Consider the following 22,763-nt stretch of genomic DNA (forward strand, 5'->3'; position numbering starts at 1 on the left):
GTGAAAAAAGTCGCTTTGTTTGCTCATGAACCATTTTAAAATCTGAACTCCTCTATAAAATTCTCCGTGAGATTTTCATTATTAAAATTTTCGTCGGATTGACTGTACAGAAAGCTTTACATCTGTCTCTAGTACCTTTCCTCGTTAACAGCTAAACTAGATTCATTTTATATAATATTTTATAACAGTTTAAGTAAGATGGGGTAAATTGGGGGAACTTAACATATACACGAATAATCTAAATTCACTTAATCTTAAATTATAAGGCAGATGTCAATTAAATATTAATTCAACATATACTGTTTTTAAAGAAAATGAGATTAAATACAACTGAATTCAAATGTAATAGTATATAGATTGAAATTAGCATATGATTGTATTGCTATAATGATTGATAAATTCTTAGTACTTTTTCTGCAGCCTCAGCTTTCAATGTACTTTCGAAGAATAATTTTTGTGTCAGAAAGATTCTTGCCGAATTGTAATAAAAGAAATAGAAGCTCTAATAGAATTAAAAAAAAAAACATTTCGTATTCATTGAAGAATTAGATAAAGCTTGATGTATTCTTTTTTTTTTTTTTTTTCATTTTGAGTTACCAAAATAACATTTTTTCAGAACTCACTTTGGAAACAGCGTTTTTATGGACCAAACCACGATGGGTTAATGAAAAAAGTTGTATTTTTCGTTGCGTACTTCAAATGCCAAGAACTTATGAGCAGAAAATGTGCACAGAAGGACTAATAACAAGTTTTAAGTTAGAATTGCCCCATTGAAGAAATTGAAACGGTGCTCTAATATTCAGACAACTTCATTATAGCTTGACCACAGAGAGAAGGTGGATGAACTGGAAGCGGAAACGGCTCACTTTATTTTGTAATAGGCAAGACTATAGCGTGATCGCGCTAGCAGAGAACGCGCAAACAGTAAAGGTTTTACTGCTACCTCACTCAATCTCGCTAATTCTACCTATTACAAAATTAAGTGGTCCGTTTCCGTCTCCAGTTCATTCGCCTTTTTTCCGTGGCCAAGGTTTACCACCTGTTTCAGCTGCACAGTCTAGCTGGGCCAAGACAAAATAAAAAGGAATCCAACTAAATAATGATTGACTTTTGAATTTATATTTAAAAAAAAAAAAAAAAAAAAACTGAAAGTCTTGAAGTTTTGAAAGAAAGTCTTCTATTAATATGCACCTTAGTAAAATACATTGTATTTTACTTTATTGAAAAGTTAAAACTGTAAGAGCTCTGTGAAAGATGAAGCAGTAATTTAAATCATTTTTAATGACAGTGATTATTAAGAATAAATGAAAACCAACTATGTAAACTGCACAATTTTAGCGGAAAAATACCTTTACTATTTAAATGGGCTTAAAATAAATTCCGCCCTTTTATCCACTCAAAAATACAAAAATAAAAGCTCACTGAAGTTTTCGCAGCATATGAAACTAATGTTTTCATAACGTCATGACGTCACATGAAAAGCCAAAAAAAAAAAAAAAAAATTGAAAAGCAGAATAGAAGGATCAACAGTCGGGGACCATTCAAATTTTAGGGGTTCTTTGAATCAGAAAAGAATGGGTCCCGACTGCTGATCCTTCTATTCTGCTTTTGAATTTATGATTTGCCTTATCTGTGTACGGTTATAAAACTATTTCAACGGTGTAGTTATTCAATAGTACTTAATAATATTCTAAACTACTGGATTTATACATTTTTCTTTTTAGTTTTTTTGGTTTTTACGCAGTCGGGTTTTTTGTTTTTATTTAATATTTTTTTATTTCAATCTAAAGGCTATATCTATAAGCTTGGTTCTCACTAAAAACTGTGAAATAAAATAAGTATATGATTTCTTGGTTCCCCCAACACTTGATAATTGCAGTTAATCTTAAAATCTTCTTAATAAGATTAATTCTAAAGCAGCCAATAAAATTAAAATTAAAAAATGAGCGAAGAAGAAATATAGGTATGGTAAAAAACCTATTCGTACAAAGTTGTATACCGCCGCATTTTGTGTAAAATCTGCTCCAGACGTAAATCATGTACCCGGCCTCTTCTCGCTGTATAAGCGCCCTATATGAAGTATTATAGATGAAATATTATTTAAGATTTTTTGGGAAAATTTTTCAGAATTAAAGTGTTAATGTTTCTTTTAGTACAAATTCTGAAATTAACTTAGAGTGTCACCCAGCCACTAGATGGGTGTCATTCGGGGTTGACCACCCCTTCTCAAGACAGGTTTTTTGGCTTAGCAAAAAAGCTTTTTTACTCTAAAGTTGAAGCTTTAAAAAATTGAAAGTACACGATTTCATCAGCATCTATTTGTCAAACATTAAGGGGAGCAAATTAGCAAATTATTCCATTTCAATTTTTAAAAAATTTTAAGTAATCTCACTTTTAAAATGTATTAACTATTGGAAAATTTGATATTCGAATTTAATTTTTAACATTGTATGTATATTAGGTTTACAAAAAAATACAAAGCAAAAATTTCATAAAAAAGAAATAATACATATTTCAAACTTTCTTCAGAGGTTTTCTTCCCTTCCCATAAGGGGTGTGTGTGGGGGGGGGGGGGAATTAAAAAAAAGTGATAAAAATAATTAATAAAAAAAGTCGGAGTCGACCATTTCCCTTCCGACTACGCGACCCCGATTGATAGGGATGTTACAGAAGACAAAAGGATCCCTAGAAAAGTGATAAAAGGTATCTTTAGAAATAATTTTGGCGACAGAAAGCATGGATCGGTTCATTTTAAGGATTCGGTCTTTTTACCCGTTCTTTCATGAACGACACATCTCTAGTATACATAACAGCAAATTTAAGTATAAAAAACTCCTTGTTAATATTAAATAATCAGGTAAAAGTAGAAGAGATGAAATCCCAATGAACTGGTTGATTATAGATGGTCACATTACGAGTGAAAAGCTGCTCGTATTTGCAAAGACATATTGAGGTTTATGCTTTCTCTACAGGACACGCTTTTACCGCTAATAGTCAAGTGTATAACAATTCCGAATTATTAATTATCCCCACAAAACAACACGGGAAGGATTTACATCGCAAAGAGAGGAAATAACACCCAGGGCACCGGTGGGAATCGAACCCACGCCATCTTTTACTGCGTGCAGGCAGCTGTCGGAGCAAGCGTTTTCCGCCGCTCAAGCTACAGAGACCCAGAAAGAAAACTGTATCCCATGAAAATCCTCCATGTAGTCTACGCAAAAATTGCCAGACCTAGTTACCCACCATCAGAAGTGTTGTAGCATCCGAAACATAGCAAGAATAATTCCTCTTGAGTTTATTCAACTGGCACAAGACGTTTTGGCTTTTTTCGCTTTAGTCCCTGCCCGGTTTTGTTTGGCGATTTTGTCATTTTCCAAATAGTTATTTTATGTTTCTTCCATTGTCTGTTATAACAGCTCTATCTGTAGTCGTTTCAAATAAGTTGTAAATTACCGAGGCTAGGCGTAAATGTACGCAGACTTTTTGTTTTTTGAGTCTGATGACTCAGTGCTGGTGATAGAAATTTGATTGGTTGATCAACGCTCGCAGAAGCTTTCCTAAAGGTTCGCAATTTCTAATGTTAAATCCAACCGCTCCACAAGTTACGCTTGCTTGCTGAAAAATATTTTGAGTTGCTGTGCGTTTGTTTTTGTAAAGTTTACTCTTGTGCAGAAATTTGTAATCATGGCACCTCAAGTGAGTGGAAAAGCTACTAAAAAAGCTGGAAAATCCCCAAAAGCAGCCAGTACTAATGATAAACGTAAGAAAAGGAAAAAGAGGAGGGAAACTTTCAGCGTTTATATCTATAAAGTTTTGAAACAAGTGCACCCCGACACTGGCATTTCAAGTAAAGTTATGTCCCTTATGAATAGCTTTGTGAATGATATTTTTGAGCGTATTGCAAGTGAATCTTCTCGCTTGGTTCAGGTCAACAAAAGATCAACTATAACTAGTCGAGAAATCCAAACTGCAGTTCGTTTGTTGTTACCTGGTGAACTTGGAAAGCACGCAGTTTCAGAAGGAACGAAAGCAGTTACGAAGTACACCAGCACTAATTGAACTGTTTTCTCAAAGACTCTTTTGTGGTTTTCGGACAAAGATTACTTAATGGATCTGTAAGCATCTTTTATCATTTTTAACTCTTTCATAAAGTACTTCATAATTCGGCTTTGAAGCGCTCTTGAATCCGAAATTTGTCTTATCTTGCCTGTTGTTCATGAACCTTGAAATGAAGAAACCCGTAATTTCAATTTAAAATCTATTATGACATTCAATCGTAAAAATGTCCTTTAATATTGATGTATATCGCTAAATTGATCGTTAAGCCTGGATTCGGAGTTTGTGCAACTGTGCGCTATTTCCTCCGTAATTTGTCAAAAGTAATTTTCTTTATCATATTTTCATTATTTTACTACTAACATTTTACATTCCATTTACTGTTTCAGCGACAATGCACTTGTGTATCTGAAATTGCTTTTTGTTTAATTTCAAGGATGAGATTTAATAGTTTCAATAGTACCTACATTTACGACAAATAAAACTTGATTCAAAGCCCACATTGTACGTTTATCTTTATTGTTGTCTTTGTACGTTAATGCATAGTTTAAACAAAATTTTTATTCAAGTTTTAAAACGAGTTTTCTTCGTTCTAAACAAAATAAGAATGAAACAAATTCTTAAGTTCAGTTATGTTCTTGGCATATAAATAGAAACTAAACATTTCTAGTACAGTTCTTTTTAGTAACTATAATTTTCTTAAAGCGTATGTAAATAAACTATTAAGGGTCTATAGTTAATGGGAGAAGGTTTTAACTCGTTGTTATAACCCTTTCCTGAAGTTGGTTTTGATGTAAAATAAGTAGGTCGTCTCAAGAAAATTTGTTTTCGAGTTTATTGGATACAAATTTAAATTGATATCGCAGCTTAAAAAGAATAGTGACGTAACTCAAGCAGTTTTTTTTTCAGGAGATAAATTGCAAATCGCAGCAATTAAAAAAAAAAAAATTTCATTCATAACAATTCCTAATTATTGTAATGCCCTTTAAAAATGGTTAATACCATGATTCTTTTTGTTCATTTCATGCAGTTTTTGTGCTAGTCTTAGATTTTATAGAAATTTTAATCAAATTTTGGTCAATTTAGGTTTTAATCAGAGTTGCCATCTACGACTTGTCTTTAAGTTATGACATTTTTTCAATTAAAAAATCTCATTTTCGGTATTTTGAGTGTCGCTATTTTCAAGCGACGATATAGTGATTCGAAAGAGATGCAACTCCTTCGAAACTAAAGCATTGTCAAGAAAAGAGTTAAATATTTTAGTCATGTTTTTGCACAGCATTTCAGATTATTTTTCATTTAATTTGGTAACTAGTCTACACTTGGTAAATCGAATCTTAAAGAACTGGATTGTATAATATTAGCTCATGTATGTATGGAAATTAAAAGTAACTAGTAAAAACTTAGCAAATATATTAAGAGGCAATAGTATCGAATGCAGGGTCTTCAGTGTAAGATTTGAAATTTTATGGGAATATCAGTCAATGACGGAATACTTTTTGCTACAGGAAATACTTCTGTTTTTTCTATTTGCTGTATTTACTCCCCCTACTTTAACCGTACTTTTTAAAATTGTAATTCAGTGGACATGTATATTTTAGTTTTTAGACTAGTTATAGATGCAATGATATTTTAACGGAGGATACTTGGAATTTCTCTTTTCGTTTTTAAAGAATAATTTCAGCTTAAATTGCTCTGTGTGAATTTGATAAAGTATTTTCAAAGTCCGTTATAAACAAACTTATATTACGTAAAGTAATCATAAACTATTTAAATGAATAAATAGCCAGGTTGGTTTAAATTGTCAGTTCCTGGCTCGATTGTACGTTAAGATCGTTACAAAAAGTGTTGTAATATTTTCTCTCGTCTAAGATCCAAGAGGCGTTTAATTTTGTCCGCATGTTAGCCGCTGCAAGTTCTCATGGTTGCAAGGCCGTATCCAGAAAATTTTTTCGGGAGGGGCCCTGATTAGCACATTTCCCTAACACACACACACACATATATAGTATACATAGATACACCAAACGCATAAAAATGTTAACATAGAAGACTTTTTGTCTCGATTTTTAATGATTCCACTGTTTGGACTGTTGTTATTTTATTTTAATTTCTTATTATTTTTCTTATTCACCTTGTAGTGGTAAGGATAACAGGAGAGTGTCCCTTTAAGTCGGATGTAGAACATCCATAATTTCAGGGGGTCCGGGGGTTTTCCCCCGAGAAATTTTTGAAAAAAAAATCTGTATTTTGAGGTCTTATACTAGGTAATTGAGACTACAAAAATATGAAAAAAAAAGGCAAAGTCTTTCAAAAGTTATACATTCTTTTGCAAATCAAAATCAAACACAATAAAAATTGCTTTATTTTCTTGTGAAGATACAAAATTGAAGAACTTTTCAAGGAATTTCAAAAATTTAAATAATTTTCAGACTCTCGAACAGTTGAAATTATTTGAAGCTCTTTATTTACACTTTTCAGAAGTTGATTGCACAGTCTTACAAAATGATTATAACTTTGTAAGACACACCCGTTTTAAGTTAAAAAATAAATGCAACGAAATATTTCTCGAATCAAACTTTTTTTTTTTTTCAATCACGCAGAAAATGAACGAGAGTAGAGGAAGTGGTTTTTTTTTCCCCTCATACTTAAGGTATTGCAGTATGCAGTTACTTAACAGTATGCAGTAGAGGTAAGAAAAAAAACAAGCAATAACAAAAGAACTTCCATGATACTGAATTCGGCATTAAATAAATGCAAGACTTGAAACATATCAGTCACAAAAATGATCCTGAAAATTATGCTACAAAAACGCGAGAATCGTGATTTTTGCACTTTTTACTCAGGATGTATCAAGGAGTTGAATTTGCCATATTTTGGTAACAAGCCTAATCGGAAACTAGGGGTCCAGCCTTTGGGAGTCCCGGGCTCGAAATCAGTACAGTGTAAGTTTTATAAGAGTTATAGTGGGAAGACGGCAGGGTCCTGCACAGAGGGGAGAAGGGACACCTGTTGGCTCGGGCCCGAGCTTAAATGGGACCCAATATTTTTAAACCTAGGGTTGAAAATATGGGTAAACAATATGGATTGGGCCCAAAAAAGACATTTGTGACAGCCCCAAAATTTCTGTGCACGCCCCTGGAGGAGGAAGTGCACAGATGTCAGTTTGGTAGACTTGAAAAACAACGAACTGACAAAGGGCCTGCCTTAGACCTGGACTGCCCTGAATTGAATTGGGAAAGAGAGCAGGAAGTCCTAATTAAAGATCTGAGTTTCAAGTGTGCCTTGCGGCTAAAGAGAACTAGAACTGCTTTTTCTGTATTTCTTCAAAATATTATAAATTTTGAATAATAGCAAAATTAAGAAGAAAAAAAACTTTGTTATTTTCCTTTTCTGGCATTAGGAATTTAAAAAAAAAAAAAAAAAAAAGCTTCTGTTTTACGGTACAAAACATTTTGGGTTTCGGGGGGGGGGGGGGGCCGGGCCCGTCAGGCCCCCCCTCTGAATACGGCCCTGCATGGTTGCATAGGTTCTCGAACTTGAAATTCAAAACTTGTAACATCGGTGGTCACTAATGCTATTTAAGTATGAAATCGTTTAAGCCTATACCGACGGTAGAAGCAAAAAAACTCTGAAAATGTCGACTTGTGTTTCTCGGTTTAGTGAAATTTTTCAGTGCGAACTAAAGTGAAATTGTTTTCTCATACCTTTTCGTCCATAGGCAACCAGAAATTTCCTTCTGAGTGGATGTTTTTGGTTATAATATTCTTCAGACTGGCATGCGTTAAAACAAAACTTCCTTCCCTGGCTGCGCCACCGTCATAACCTCAATTAGCTTCCATCTTTCAAAAGCACAAGGGTGCACTAGGGCACATTGGCATTGAAAAATAGAGTAATCATGTAATAGATTCCGGAAAATCAATGTACTAAACACTAACAAAACCAGTTTTCTATTCAGAGCTGAATATTTCATTGAATTTGTGTAATTGAAAATCAAAATTTCCACTCTATCTTTCTTTCGAAGCTTTCGGCCAATGACTTTTTGTGAATGAAATTTTAAAGTTTAAAAGGACAAACTATACGATGCAAGAAAAATGCTCTTTTATGTATTAAACTAATTACGTCATTAGATGGTATTATGAAGATTTTCTCAGTTGACTAACTTGGTTGATAAATATTCGCAGTCATAACTGAATAGTTCATTTCAGAAACAGTCAAACGCCGAGAGTTATAGTTTCAAGAAGAAAATCACTATATCATTTAAACATTCAGTATTGATTACAACGCTTTTTGTCGAAAGAATTACATCTAAAATGCCTATTCCTTTTAGTTTAAAATATTGCAATGTTGACCGAAAAATTTTAAAGATGGTAGAAAAATGGTTTTCGATTTTTTTGAACTTGGCCCTTGACGGGATTCTGAAATAAAGAGTGGAATAGCATTTTATCCAGAAACGGGAGAGAATATTCTGAGCTTCACACAAAATAGAATGTTCGCAGTTGTACAACTTTCAGGGTTTTTTTTTTTTGCAGTTAGCACGTTTTATGAATTCTGATTGCAATAGATTCGTAACTTTAACACGTTGTTCCGATTGTTGGACTGGCTAATTTAGAAAGAAATGAGAAACCAAAAACAGTTAAACGTAAGTTGTTTAAGGATCAGATGATGTAAAATATGTAAAAAATAAATCTAAACTTAGGTTTAGAATGAAGAGCAAATATATTTTCAGATAATAACGTGGATTAAAAGTAAAGTCGTTTGCAGTGGAGAAACTGGAAACACTATCATACTTGTTACGATTTTTGAAGCTAAACTGTTGGTGAGTGAAGACTAACGTTTTGAGAGCTCTGCGAGTTTTCAAACAAGCGTCCTTGCTTGAAGATAACAATAAAAAAATCGTTTTTCTAGTTGAATGATCTTACATTTCCTCATCATCAGGTCTACAAATGCGAAGTACAGTCTAATCTCGATAACTCGAAGCTTATGACTCAAATAGTCCTGTACCTCAAAGTTTTCATAGGGTCCCAAACTCACGAGACTGTAGTGGAAATTTCCCGTGACTCGAACTACCAATAACTCGTACGTTTTAGCTGGTCCCTTGGAACTTCGAGAGTTGACTAATTGGTTTCAACTAGTTTTATTTGTAATGTGATGGATTTACTAAACGATTTATAAATTTCACCTCAGCTGTTTGGGGTAGCAGGAAACACCTAAATTTTAATCTTTTTTTTTTTTTGGAGGGGAGGGGAGATTAACTTTTGTGTGTATTTTACTTACGTTTTTCGAATAATTTAATTTTGTGATTTTTCATTTTAAATGATTTCAGATTATATTTTCAGGATTATAGCGGGTCGCATGCGACTCACGGGTGACAGATTGAATATTGTCGATGGAGTGTAACGTCAAAAATTCGAACTAATAGGGAGCATGGGTGATTATGATTTTCAAATTGTTCGGATTTACGAAAATAACCAAAAAAATATCAGTTAGGAAAATAGTTCGCCATTTAATCAAAGTGATTATGCAATATGTCAATAACACAATTCAGTGCATATATAATTCATTTTTTTTAACGAAAATAAACTTATTGTTTACCGAACATAAAGGAAAAATGTCACAAAACGCTGCGTTTAATATATCTGTCAATATTGGTCGTACTAATGTAGAACTTTGTGTCCGAATTTTTCATGCTCTTGATTTTTCCCAAATTCAATGTGAGAGATTTGAGTTACATAAGAAGTTAGATTTCTTATTTTTGCACAAAGTTTTTTCGCTACAAACTTTTCATGTTTTAATCCTGCATCTCGTTTTGACTAATTTTTAAATCAGAATCATGCATCAATGACTAACGGTTGCGAAAAAAAGAGGGAAAATAATCATGCATCTACGACGAACGGCTGCAGGTTAAACGGGTACACCCAGTATAAATAAAACTGAAACAGCAGGGTGACATACATATACGTATAAAAGCGGATGTATTCAACCATTAAAAAAGTTTGAATGCAAAAGTCGAATTCTTCTCGGGTGTTCGTAGTAAACCTCACGAGTTAAAGGTTAGATCTATGGTGAAAAATGTATAAACTTTGGTATTTGTATTTTTTCCCCGATACCAAAATAATCTATGCTCAATCTTAATTTTTTCGATTTTTAGTGCAAAAGGGTGCCTCTGTTTTGTTTCAAATGTCGGTAAGTCATACTTATTTACTTAATATGAACTGAAAATCTTGATTAGTTATGTAAAGATAGTTTTTCTTTGAGGCCTTTATATCTGTTTCTTTTTGTGTGTTTACAACTTCAACAGGGTAATGGTCACTGGGAGACACTTTCGCCCCTTAGTGATGTGAAAAAAAAGGGGATCGCTGCTATTGAGAATTTACTGAACTTGTAACCTTTTTCGTACAACTTAATTATTTAAATTTTTCTTATACGGCTAGACTGAAATTAATAGAGCAATGAGTTTTATGGGGGGGGGGGGATTGTTAGGCTTTTTCTTTCTTACTGGGACATTAATCTGTAACTGAAGTTTCCTGCTACTGTTTAAACTAGAATGCGAAAGAATATTGGATAGTACGGGGACTCTCTCATTCAGCCTAATGGGAAGTAAGAGACATTAAAAACTTACCAGCATTTTCACCTTTCCTTTGTGAAGACTGTATCAGAAAACGCTTTATTTCGAGCTATGTTCAAAATTGCACAAGTTCAAATTTTCTTTACTAAAAAAGAAATATTTTATTACACCGCTATTGCCGACTTACGAAAAATATTTTTATGAAGTATTTTTCCGTGGTTTGTTGCTGCCGAAAAATCCTTTGAAATAATAGAGTTGTCCTCAATAAAAAATACTTTATTTCTGCATACTTTTTTTTTCTTATATTAAGACTTATTTTTACTTCATTGAAATAAATTTAGTTTAAAGAAACTTGTTTTTGAATTCATTTTCTTTCCTTTCTACCAATCCAGTCTGAGTTTACCCAAACAGTTACTTTTGTTTTGAATAAAATAACATCCCAGCTAAAGGACTTGATCCTTCAGACACACAGTTATTACTGCAGATCAGCGACCTTCAATATTAATTCACTGAAAGATATTTCGAAAACCTGTTTCGGATACTAGGAAATTTTTTTGCAATTACTAAAACTCATTATTTCCACAAAAGTTTAATTCGTTTCTAAATTAAATTTAATCTTTTTGCGTTTCCAACAGTTAGCGGGTGGCCCGTGTCCAGGATTTCTAAAAGGGAGGGGTTCAAACTTTTTCTTTTATAATTTACATTTCAAAAGCAAACTGACAAAACAGGTTGAATACAGTAGACCCTTGTTTTACGCCGGATTTATTTAACTCGGTTTAAGATTTGACACATTTATTTTACGCGGATGAGGCAATGCAAATAGATAAAATTTTCCCCTCTTTCAAACTCCTAAAGATTGCAGATGACACGAAATGAACTGCGTTTTGGCAGGCTAATAATCGAACTTGGGGCCCCTGGAGACATTTTATTAGATTGGTTCCAGAGCTCTTTCCAGAAATAAAATAATTAAACGCACACAGTTCAGAACTCACTAGAAGAACCTTTAGGAGTGACAAAGGAGGAAAAAACCAACGAGGATATCGACATCGATGACCCACAACCAAAAACGTTCTTATTGAAAACTTTGAGCCATTCCTAGACAATAGAAATGATCTTTCTGATTTGTTAGTTCTATCATGGAAATGACGCAAGTGATAATGGATGCATTAATGCTCTGCAAAGAACTACAGAGAAAATTTCTTAATGACTGCCAAAAGACTATCCTAGTCTGCTCCTTTTTATAAACAGAACACGAAATTAATTTTTATTTATGCATGTTGTGTATGGGAATTGATATAAGTACACATTAAACTTATTATACAATTAGTCATCACTAGAATGAAGTATTTTTTTTTGTCTACGGAACCTAACCCCTGTTTTAACACTAATAGTAAGTCTTAATTTACGCGTTTTGGATTTCCGCGGAACGTAACCCCCACGTAAAACGAGCATCTACTGTAGTTTGATGATTAGAGTTCTTTTTTATTTTGTGTTAATAAAATAGTTTTTTTGTACAGTTCAACATTTTGCAAAAATAGGAAAAAATGCTACCCATATTCCTTTTATGCCACCTAATAAGTTTCTTTTTTTTCCATCAAATAAAATTAAATAGGAATTTAATAAAAATAGAAATTTTTTCCAATCAATTGCTGTTTCCTATAGAGACAATCTTCTGATAATGTGAAACGACAAATTCATCCAACATCAAAGGGTTATATCCTTTCCCGAAACCCAAAAAGATTTTTTTTTTTTTGATCTCGAAAACCTAATAGTACACAAAGTAACCATTTTCCCTGTCCCTCTGATTTTTTTTTATTGTTTAATACTCTACTTAAACTTTCCCCTGCTTGCTTAGCATTGCCGGACTTTTCGGCCATTTCTTCATCGGTTTTTTCAAACATTTAGCAGCGAAGGTGCTAGGGAATCCTACAATTCGGGGAAATGTTAAAGATTAGAAAATATTCGAGGCTGAACACTATATTAGTGTGTTAACTCTAAAATTAATTTAAACTTAAAATGCAGCTTGGAAAATCATTTAATGATTCATTGCTTTTTTTTCAATGAGAGGTTTAACCCCTAAAACCCTACCCTTTGACACGGCTCTGCGGTAATACATCGTATGTTGGTTTTCAACAATTTTTTTTCAGCACAGAAATGATGAATATAGTCCAGAGAATGAATCGTATATGTATTTAGTTCGTTTACACGGTCAGAGAATGCAATAGTTGGCATTGGCCTTGTAAATAAAGGTATCAAAATTTATGAAAGAAAGTTGCAACCTACTTCGGGGTCCTTGCAATAGCAAATGAGTAGGTAATTGAATGGAAAAACGTTGTGTGTGCTCCGTCGCTTGTTTAGTATATTGCAGTAAGTGAAGTATAAGAATCATGTTTCAAATATTTTTCTGGAACAAGTCCATACCGTTCCGTTGCTGTATTTGTTTGGTAAAAGTTTTCCTTTGGCGTTAAAAGTCCAGTTAATTCCCAGCCGCGTTTAAAGCATTTTCAACATTTTTGTAACAATTTTACTTTTATTGTACAGTCATTGACTGTAAAATGAGATGTTATCCAAAATGTGTTTTTCCCCCTTAAAATTGCACGAGTACTTCTTAAATTCAAAAACATTGGCGTGATTCGCTTGTCTTCGGAGCTTGGGCTTTGAGGGGATCATGGCGCAGACTATCATTGAAATTTTTAGGGGATGTTTTCAGGAAAATCTTTCTCTTTGGGTGTTTACGTGGTATTTGAGGAGGCGCCACTGGTCTGCTGTTGGAGGGATGGGCGCCCCTGAGCATTCTGTCAACGTCATTTTTACTGTTCTGTTATATTCGTTTTGAGGCTTACCTAGGGAGCAGTTATCACAATGTGATGTTTTAAAATTGATTTTGTGGAAAAACTATTGCATTCAAACGCAAGATGTAGATTGAAACAAGGACACTTTCAATCCTAATGCGGCAGTTTATATCCATATGAGGGTCGTTTTGCCCAATTCCGAACGCTGTAGTATTTTAATTCTGGTAGGGTTAATGCCAAGCGAGAAATTGAATTTTGTCTTTAATTTTGTCAGAACTGCGAAAGTCGCACAAGCAGAAATGTATTAAATGGTCACCCACAAATGTCGGGCTTTGTAGGTGGAGGGAGGTTCATAAAATTGTGACAGTTTGACACAAAGGGGGGGGGGAGGTCAAATTTTGCGAAAAAAAGTGGGACATTTAGGGACAACTCCTAAGGCTGTGAAAAAAATTTGCAAACATAAGGACGAAAATAAAAAAGAATAGTGTCCAAATCTGAGTTTTTTAAATTTTCTTTATCAGTGAAAGACTTTATAAACACTTTATGCCGCTACACTGTTAAAACTACAGGTTGCATTTGGCACCTTTCAAGGATGAAAAGCTTGTTCACCAGCGGCACCGTATACGGTGCTGAAATTGCATCCTTAACACGAGTGAAAAACTGGCACCTTTAACCCAGCGTGCACCGCGGTGAAAAATGGAACCCTATGGCAGAACATTGGCACCCTTTCTGTTTCCTGTTGCTGACCCCCCCCCCCCCCGGTGTTGTGTGTATTTTTGGATACAGTTGTGTACATTATTGTTTTGAGTTATAGAAAACTAAGTCTTGGTACATTTTCCACATTGAATAGTTCTGAAAATGATTTAAACTTGTACTTTAAAGCATTTGATCACATTTCAACTTTCGAACATAGTTTAGAAGTGTTCATGACTTTAATTTGTCTTGTTCGTGCACTAATTTTCGTACATCCACTTGGATTGCTCAGTAATTTTAATATGCTTATTGTTTATTATTGACATTTACAGCAGCACAATCGTACCGAAAATGAAGAGCGTAGGTACAATTTGTAAATCATTTACCCGAACAATAAACACTCGATTATATTGTAATCAGAGAAAAATAAAATCGTTTCATAAACGTTCAAAATTTTAATCAAGAGCAACATATTAATACGTACGTATATGATTCGACATTTGAACATCCGTATAGAACATAAATAAGCACTTTTTTTCAGTGTGAAGTCTTTCGACAAACTAAAAGCCAAAACAAATTATAACGATCTAGTCATTCTTACTATTACTAGAGACTTGACGAAAAAAGCTCAGTCATTCGCTTCAAGCAATAACGCTATCATGACATAATAAATAAAAAAAAAATAGAGACGGAAAAGGATTTTTTTTTCAAACTGCTTTTTTTTTTTGTGATCTTCTGTTTTGTTTATACGCAGCACCGTTAGAATATCCGTTCACTTACTGATTGCATCACATTGTTAACAATAAATCTCTTAGTTAAAATTCCACAAAATCCTTGACAATAGAAGCAAATAAAACCACGTATTCAAAATTAGTAGTTGAATTAACTTTTCAAATAGCATCTTAATTTAAGCGTTTTGATTTTAAATGTTACTTATCCAGTGCTGATAGCTAGTTTTAGGTAAAATTTATGCATGATAGAAATAGCAAATGTACATAACGGCAAACTGAAGAATCGAAGTACTTTGAAACACTTTTAAATATGTTCGTAAGCCTTCAAAGCTACACTATGATCAAATGCCTGTACTTACGCGACATCTTGAAGAGTAAATTGCAGAAACCTTTAGTTTTAATCCAATTTCGTACTTGATTCAATGTGGAATTGCCTCTACGTTGTTACTTCTTTAGTCCGCCATTGATTAAGGTTGAACTATGTCAGAATCAGAGCTCATGCGCCGACGTCTCACCCTTGCGTTTAGGAGGTCCGTCTTCCCATTTATTAGCGCCATTCACCTTGTTCAAAATTCCTAGCCTACGTTGCACCCTGAGGCACAGTGTTTTCACCCCAGGGAGACAAATAGCTTTTCAGAGGCACCCGTAGTTTTGACAGTGTAGATGCTACGTTATTCAGTCACACGCTATTTCAATTATAGTGTGGCTGTTTTAAGTCGAAGCGTTTACTTTGACCTTGACAACGTTTACTTTTTTGGGTATCAAGGCAGGGTGATTGACGTCGAGTCAAGGTGTATTACTTTCGTAGCCGTTCTGCGAAGTATTCCAACTATGATCTGTGCCAATAACATGACCTTTTCCCCAGAATCCCCCCCCCCAAAAAAAAAAGTAAACACTGTCAAGGTCAAGCCACAGCTTTCCTCACGAGCTACACTATAATTTACTATTAATTAGGAAGGTATTATTACAGCCGCTATATTAAAAGTGTGTTTATTTTGTTAGAATTCACGAGACGAAAGCATTTTGAGCTTAAAAGTAAGTTATTTCTATTGCATATCATTGATCCTCCTTTGTATCCATTTCTTCAGTTTCAATGTTTATATAAATAAAGTACTATTTAGAAGTTTATTCTGAAATGTTTAATAATGTAATGAAATGTAATGGAGGAGCTTTTTAACCCTCCCCCCCCCCTTTGTTTGGACATAGTGAAATGCTACAAGGTGAGACCTGAAATACTGATACGTAGGACATTGAAAAAATGTCAAGTTACTTAGGGTCAGTTGTGGTAAATGGAAGAATGGATTTAAGGGAAAACAAACTCTTACCTCGCTTATGATTTTTGAAACTTAACTATTGGTGAGTGGAGAGAAGACATTCTGGGATTTCTGCGTGTTTCCAAATAATTGTGAACGCATCATCGTTTGAAGATGACACAATAACACTATGAAAGAAGATATTTAAAGTTTAGCGATTTACCATTTTCCTCTCCAATAGGTCTGCAGATACGAAATATACGAATAATACTGGTTTCAACTCGTTTTATTCGTTAGGTTAGTAAAAACATTCATTTATGAATTTCACCGTCGCTGCAATTTTTGATGTGAGAGTTGGGTGTTTCCAGTAATCCTATACACGCTGTGGAGAAATTAAAACTAAGTTTGTCATTGCTTTTTTTTTTTTTTTTTGAGGAGAAATAAACTTTGACGTAAATTATGCGGAAGTTCGACGAGGGTAGATCCATCTAAGCCAGATATTGCACTGTTAGTAGTTTCTGGATTGAATCACAATTCGAAATTTCTATGTATAAATTTATAACGATGAAATAAAGTTTAATACTGTTACAATTAGGGATGCACAGATTAATCGACTATGATCGGTCACTTAGCCGATTATTTATAATCGGTCAAATTTTGCCGATTAATCGGCGGAAAGAAATATTTTTCGAAATAAATTTTTTAAAGCATACCTTCAAAAAGAAACTATGATGAATACATATATGAACAATAAACAAATGTAAAATGCTGCAAACATTATTACAGAACTGTAGAATGAAAGTTTCAAAGAATCAAAACAAAGTTTAGAAAGTGCGTTAAACTGAATGAAATATTAAATGAATAATTCTCACGTCTTATATTCACATGAAACTGCAAAGAGTAATTAAATTCCAACACTTTTAAATTGGAATGCGAAAAAATATTTATCCCATCTAACCCCCTCCTCTCCCCCCTACACTTTTCATATCGCCTGCCCTGCAGCTACTTTTTATTGTAATGTTTTTAATGTTATTTCTATTTATCTTTTGAAGGACAGAAATGTAACAGAAATAAACATGTGTATATAATCTCACTGGAAATCTCCCCTTAACTCCCTCCAACGAGAAAGAAAAAGTTTCCAAATGCTTTCGTTTTATTTCTTAAAGAAAATCAGGATAATTTCCTAAAGTGTACGATGATACCCTCACTCCAGCTTTTGGTGATACAACTTGATTTTTTTTTCTAGTTATTTTGTTCCTCATAACTATACATATGATTACATAATACATTTTACAACTTACTATTTAATTTATCATTTTTTGATTCAAGAAAACGAATATTTTTTTGACTATCATTTTATGTAAAGAGAAAAAAAAATTGTACCTTATTTTTTATACAAACTGATGGTTGAAGTAATATTTTTTCATTTAATTTTTTTATTTTGAATAAATATGCACATACATACAATGTTGCATCATGTTTCATGAGTCGATACTTTTTCCCTTTAGAATACTGCTTTTAGATAACTTTAAAATTTTTTATTAAAAATAAGTCTTGGATTACGAAAAATTTAAAAATACACTTGAATTAAAAAATGCTCCTACATTTTTCTGATGACCACAGGCTGCCCCCTAATATTTTAAAATTTTCATGTCTATTTAACATTATGTGAACTTATTAACATTAACATGAAAATTGGCTGAAAGAAATTGCATGAAATTTTGATATTTTTGGAAAATTAATAAAGAAGAAAAAAAAGTCTCTCGGAAATAAACTGTTAACTTTTTCTAATGCCCTGAAAAAAAAGTGACGGAGGAATTGGTAGCATTAAAAGTAATCATGGTCATTAAGCGACCCGAGTCGATTAATCGGCCGATTATCAACGGCCCATTAATCGGTAATCGACCAATTTGCTTATCGGTGCATACCTAGTTACAATGAACTTCAAGGGACCTCAAATTTTGTTCGTTGCAATGAGAATTTCGTTGTAATGGAATTCAAACAATGTAATGGCGATTAAAATACAATTATTGTACATATTTATTTCATTGAAACGGGTATTTCGTTGCATTGGTATTCGGTGTACTGGGATTTTATTGTGTAAGCGGAAGTCTTTTTTCATGTGGGTAATGTTAATGATTAGGGTCGAAAGCTATAAACGTGGCGTCGCGTCGGGTCATCAGATCTGTCAGGAAGAACTCGTTCATTTTGGCAAAAAATTTAACAATATGAAGGTTAAATGAGAGTGAGAAGCAAAGGTATGTAAGTGACGAAATTAAAAATTGGGAAATAATCAGTAAAAATGGTAGAAGAACTTCTCCTCTGGTCTTGGCGCAAGAGAAAGTACTAGTAGCTCTGGTAGGTGCTGCTATGCAGCATGATTTAGAAAAAAAAATCAATAAAAGCTTACCTGGACGCATTTTACTCAAAACTTAAAAATGTCCACTAACATCTCTTTGCTTCTCACTGCCTCAAATATTTAATATGAACTTTATAAATGGTTTTTAAAAGTAAATTTAACTTTTCTTCTTGTTATCTTAAGATTTAACAGGTGATCCATTCTTTAGCGAAGTTCTTGATTTTGTTTTAATTATTTTTCATCAATGTTTTGCCACATACTCTTTTTTCTCCCATTACTTTTGATCTGTTTCATTTTCATTGGACAACCTTGCAAGTTTCGCTCTTTACATTATTTAAATTGATGGCTATTAATTTTGAACATCCGTCGGGAGCAAACATTGAGCTTGATAGTAGATTAAGCCCATCCCTCCTCAAGAGTGATTGATGCACCCCCTCAAGTGCTACGGTGAACCCTCAGAAAAAAAGTCCCTAAAAGAGCAAAAACCCCTTAAAACAACACCTCGAAAAAGTTCGATGGCGCAGTCTGCTCCATGGTGGGCTAAAGATCGAGGGCATTATGGTGGGCAACCCCTGGTTTGAGAATTGTTTCGAAGTTTCAATCGTTATAAGTTCAATGAACTAATTCGAATGCCAACTTTTTACAGAGTTAAACTCAAATGCAAAATAAGCTTGGGTCTTATTTGGAAGCACTTGAAGTTATATTTCCTACTTCCTAACCGGTTTGTTTCATGGTTCTGTTGGCTGGCTATTAGAGCAGAAAAAGTTTTCATAAGAGCTCTGGTTTCGCGAAGAATTTCTTTTTCTACCTTTTTCATTGCGCATCTCTGGCAGGTATATTGCTATAACGAAGTTCAATGGCATTTGTAAAATATAAATGAAAGCGAACTTAGAACATGTGTTATAGTAACTTCTGTAAAACATCATTAGATGAATAGACGTGTTTTGTTTGTAAACAGTGGCAATTGTTTGTGCGCTATTAAATACAACGCATTATTATTTTAATGACTGAACTGAAATTTTAAACGGACGAAAGAGAAAGTATCATTATTTCTTAGTATGAGAAAATAAACTGAAAATTAATAGGAATATTTTATTTATTGCTCAGTCTTTTCATACTGGCATATGGTTAAAAAAATAATTTACTATTTAAAAAGCTATTAAATTATAAAAAAATATGTTTAATTCCAAATGTAAAAAGAAAAAACGCTTTCTGATTTGAGTTAGGTGTTATTACTAATGATAATCAAGTAATGACTGGGAATAATTTAAGCCTAATTAGAACCGATTTAAAACTTATCAGGCAATAGGTAAAACACAGTAGTGCGACATCGATAAAAAAGTATCGATGTTTCAAAACATCGATGGTGTTGATGCATCGACCCCAAAAACATGGATATTTTTAAACATCTATAATCTGAAACATCGAACTTTTTAATGTACATTCCTGTATAACAAACTCTAATAACTGTTTTAATGCTAGAACTGAATTCACAGCCAGTATTTATTAAGTAAAAACTAAAATTTTGTACTGTTATCGAACAAAATATCACTGTATAAGAAAAATTAATAATTTGATAACTAGCATTTCAAATTACGTAATACAAATGAATAAACAACATATCGTCGCCTCAGAGCAACAGTAAGATATCTGATCCCAGAAATAACACTAAGATATCTTACTGTTGCTCTGAGACGACGATATGTGTATTAAAAATAAAAGAAGTTGAAACATCAAAACAAATTAACAGGAAATATTTTCTAACATCTTATAATTTTCCTCCTACATAATGCAAAAACTAGAGGTAAGTTATTTAATGATTAATGCGATTCAACAAGAGAAATGTCTTTTATTTTCAAAATAAATAAAACACACACAAACGAAAGGAAACATAAAAATAATTTTCCACCTGAATAATGCAAAAACTAGAGGTAAGCTATTTAATGATTAATGCGATTCAACAAGAGAAATGTCTTTTATTTTCAAAATAAATAAAACACACACAAACGAAAGGAAACATAAAAATAATTTTTTCTAGTATAATTCTAACGGAATTTCATGGAAGAATTGTATAAATTATATTTAAAACGCAAAATATATTCATGTAGCTATAAACATTTAAAAGCTTTGAAGTCGATACTAGTAACACCATAGTCCATATTTAATGCAGAATTATCATTTTTTAAATCAGCGACTTATTGAGAACGGGGTCTATATTCTGTAATCTAGATTCATATATATCTTAGAGGAAAACTGGAATAGAAACTCATTCTTATAATTGGGGGAAAACTTTAGTAACACTAAATATTCTAGTTAACAGTGTGCTAGAAAAAAGGATTGTTATTCTTTCTGAATTTGAGTATACTTCTATAGGCAACCAACTATAGTAAACATTTTCCAGTGTGATAGAGGTAGCAATAACTAATTAATAATGAATCTTGTACATTGCAATATTTATGCATAATATTGTAATTGCAAACATATTTCTCATTTTTTAATTACATGTTTGGTTAAGCTTAGGGGCGTGCACAGAAATTTTGGAGCCCACCACAAATGACTTTTACGGGCCCCCCTTCATTTGTTTTACCCCTACGTCCCTACATATATTTCACCCCTCGTTAAAAAAATCTCAGGCTCCCTTCAGGCTTGGACCCGGGCCAACAGGGATTCCTTCTGCCCCTGAGCACGCCCCCTGGTCAAGCTATAAAACATAGATATCGAAAAAACATCAAACCATATTTCTATGAATTTTCAATTTCTTTTCTTATGCTAAGAAATTAGTTTCAATAGTATCAAAGATTCATTATTAATTAGTTATTGCTATATCTATCACAATGGGAAGTATTTTCTATAGTTGTCTATAGAAGTATGCTTGAACTGCGTTGTTTTAATTCAATGATCAAGAATATTGTTTTAATTTTGATCAATAATAGTAAATAAGAAGATTGTTCCAGAACTAACCGAGCCTACTTTTCCGTATATCAAAATCGACTTTCTAGTATCTGATCAATATTCTCAAAATGAGCTAAAATCGCAAATTATTTCAAACGTAACGTTTTAGCAGTTTAACCTGATTTCCAGAAATAAAATATGCCTTGTTCATCTGAAGAAATAGATGCGATAAAAATTAATAAACGAACAAATAAAGTAGTAGCACCTTTTTAAAAAAGCAGCTAATAGAATTTTTTCCATTAAAAAAAATCATTAATCGTTTTCGAAAAGACAAAAAAGATAAATAAAAAGCTCATTAAAATATGTCAAAAAAAAAATAAATAAATACTAAATAAAATAAAAAAATCGTTTGCTTTTCCCCTTTTGCCAAAAAATAATGTACTTTCAAAACAAATAAACAACAAAATGTCAATCCAAAGAAATAATTTTCATTATCAGAAAAAAAATAAATAAATAAAAATCGTCTGCGCATATCTTTATGTAAAAACATAAAGGACTCCGAATTTCTCCGCAAAACACTCAATACATAAATTAAAACTTTAGTGGGAAAATAAAAACAAATCATATCAACAATAATTATTTCAAAGTAAAAAACATGGTTGCGAAGTCGGAGTCAATCTCATTTTGGGGTAAGAGTCAGATTCGGGAGTCGATGATTTTTAATTTAAAGACTCGGAATTGGTCCTTTTCTCTTAAAGTTCGCAACTCTGCCAATGTTTGCGGATGGGAGTTGTATTTATTTTGGGGTAAAAGAGTAGAAGGCTTTAAATTAATAAGAGTCGGAGTTAGTCATTTTCCCTCCATGCCTAGTGTTGTGCCAAAGCTACGGAGAATCGGAGTCGTAGAGTCGGAATCCGACTAATTTTTGGGTGCAGGAGTAGGATTCGGAGTTGACTGCCCTAAAATTCTAGGAGTTTGAGTCGAGAGTCATCAAGAGCTATTTCCAACAAAATTTGATTGAAGTAAATCCGCCTTTAAATTCGGGATCTATATTGACTTTTAAGATTCGCCGTAGGCGCTAATGTTAAGAGATTTGAACTGTTCAAAATTGAACGGAAAACTGTTCAAATCAAAAAGACATTTTCTATACATGCTCTTCTTCAAAAACCTTTTCCTACGAAGTTCGTTGGAGGCAAATTCGCCTCAAAGTTCGGGATTTATATTTGCCCTGAATTTCCCCATAGGCGATAATGGGTCATCCTTCAAAAAATGTAACTTTTCTGTCACACACCTTTTACAGTAAAACCTTTAAGGAACAATTCGCTAACAATGTTTTTTATTTTCATCAAAAATATATCTATTTAAACTTGCCAACAATTTTTTTAATAAATTTTTTTATTATAATATATTTTTGGTTCA

Source organism: Uloborus diversus, chromosome 10 (genome assembly GCF_026930045.1).
Source record: "Uloborus diversus isolate 005 chromosome 10, Udiv.v.3.1, whole genome shotgun sequence".
Taxonomy (NCBI): Eukaryota; Metazoa; Arthropoda; class Arachnida; order Araneae; family Uloboridae; genus Uloborus; species Uloborus diversus.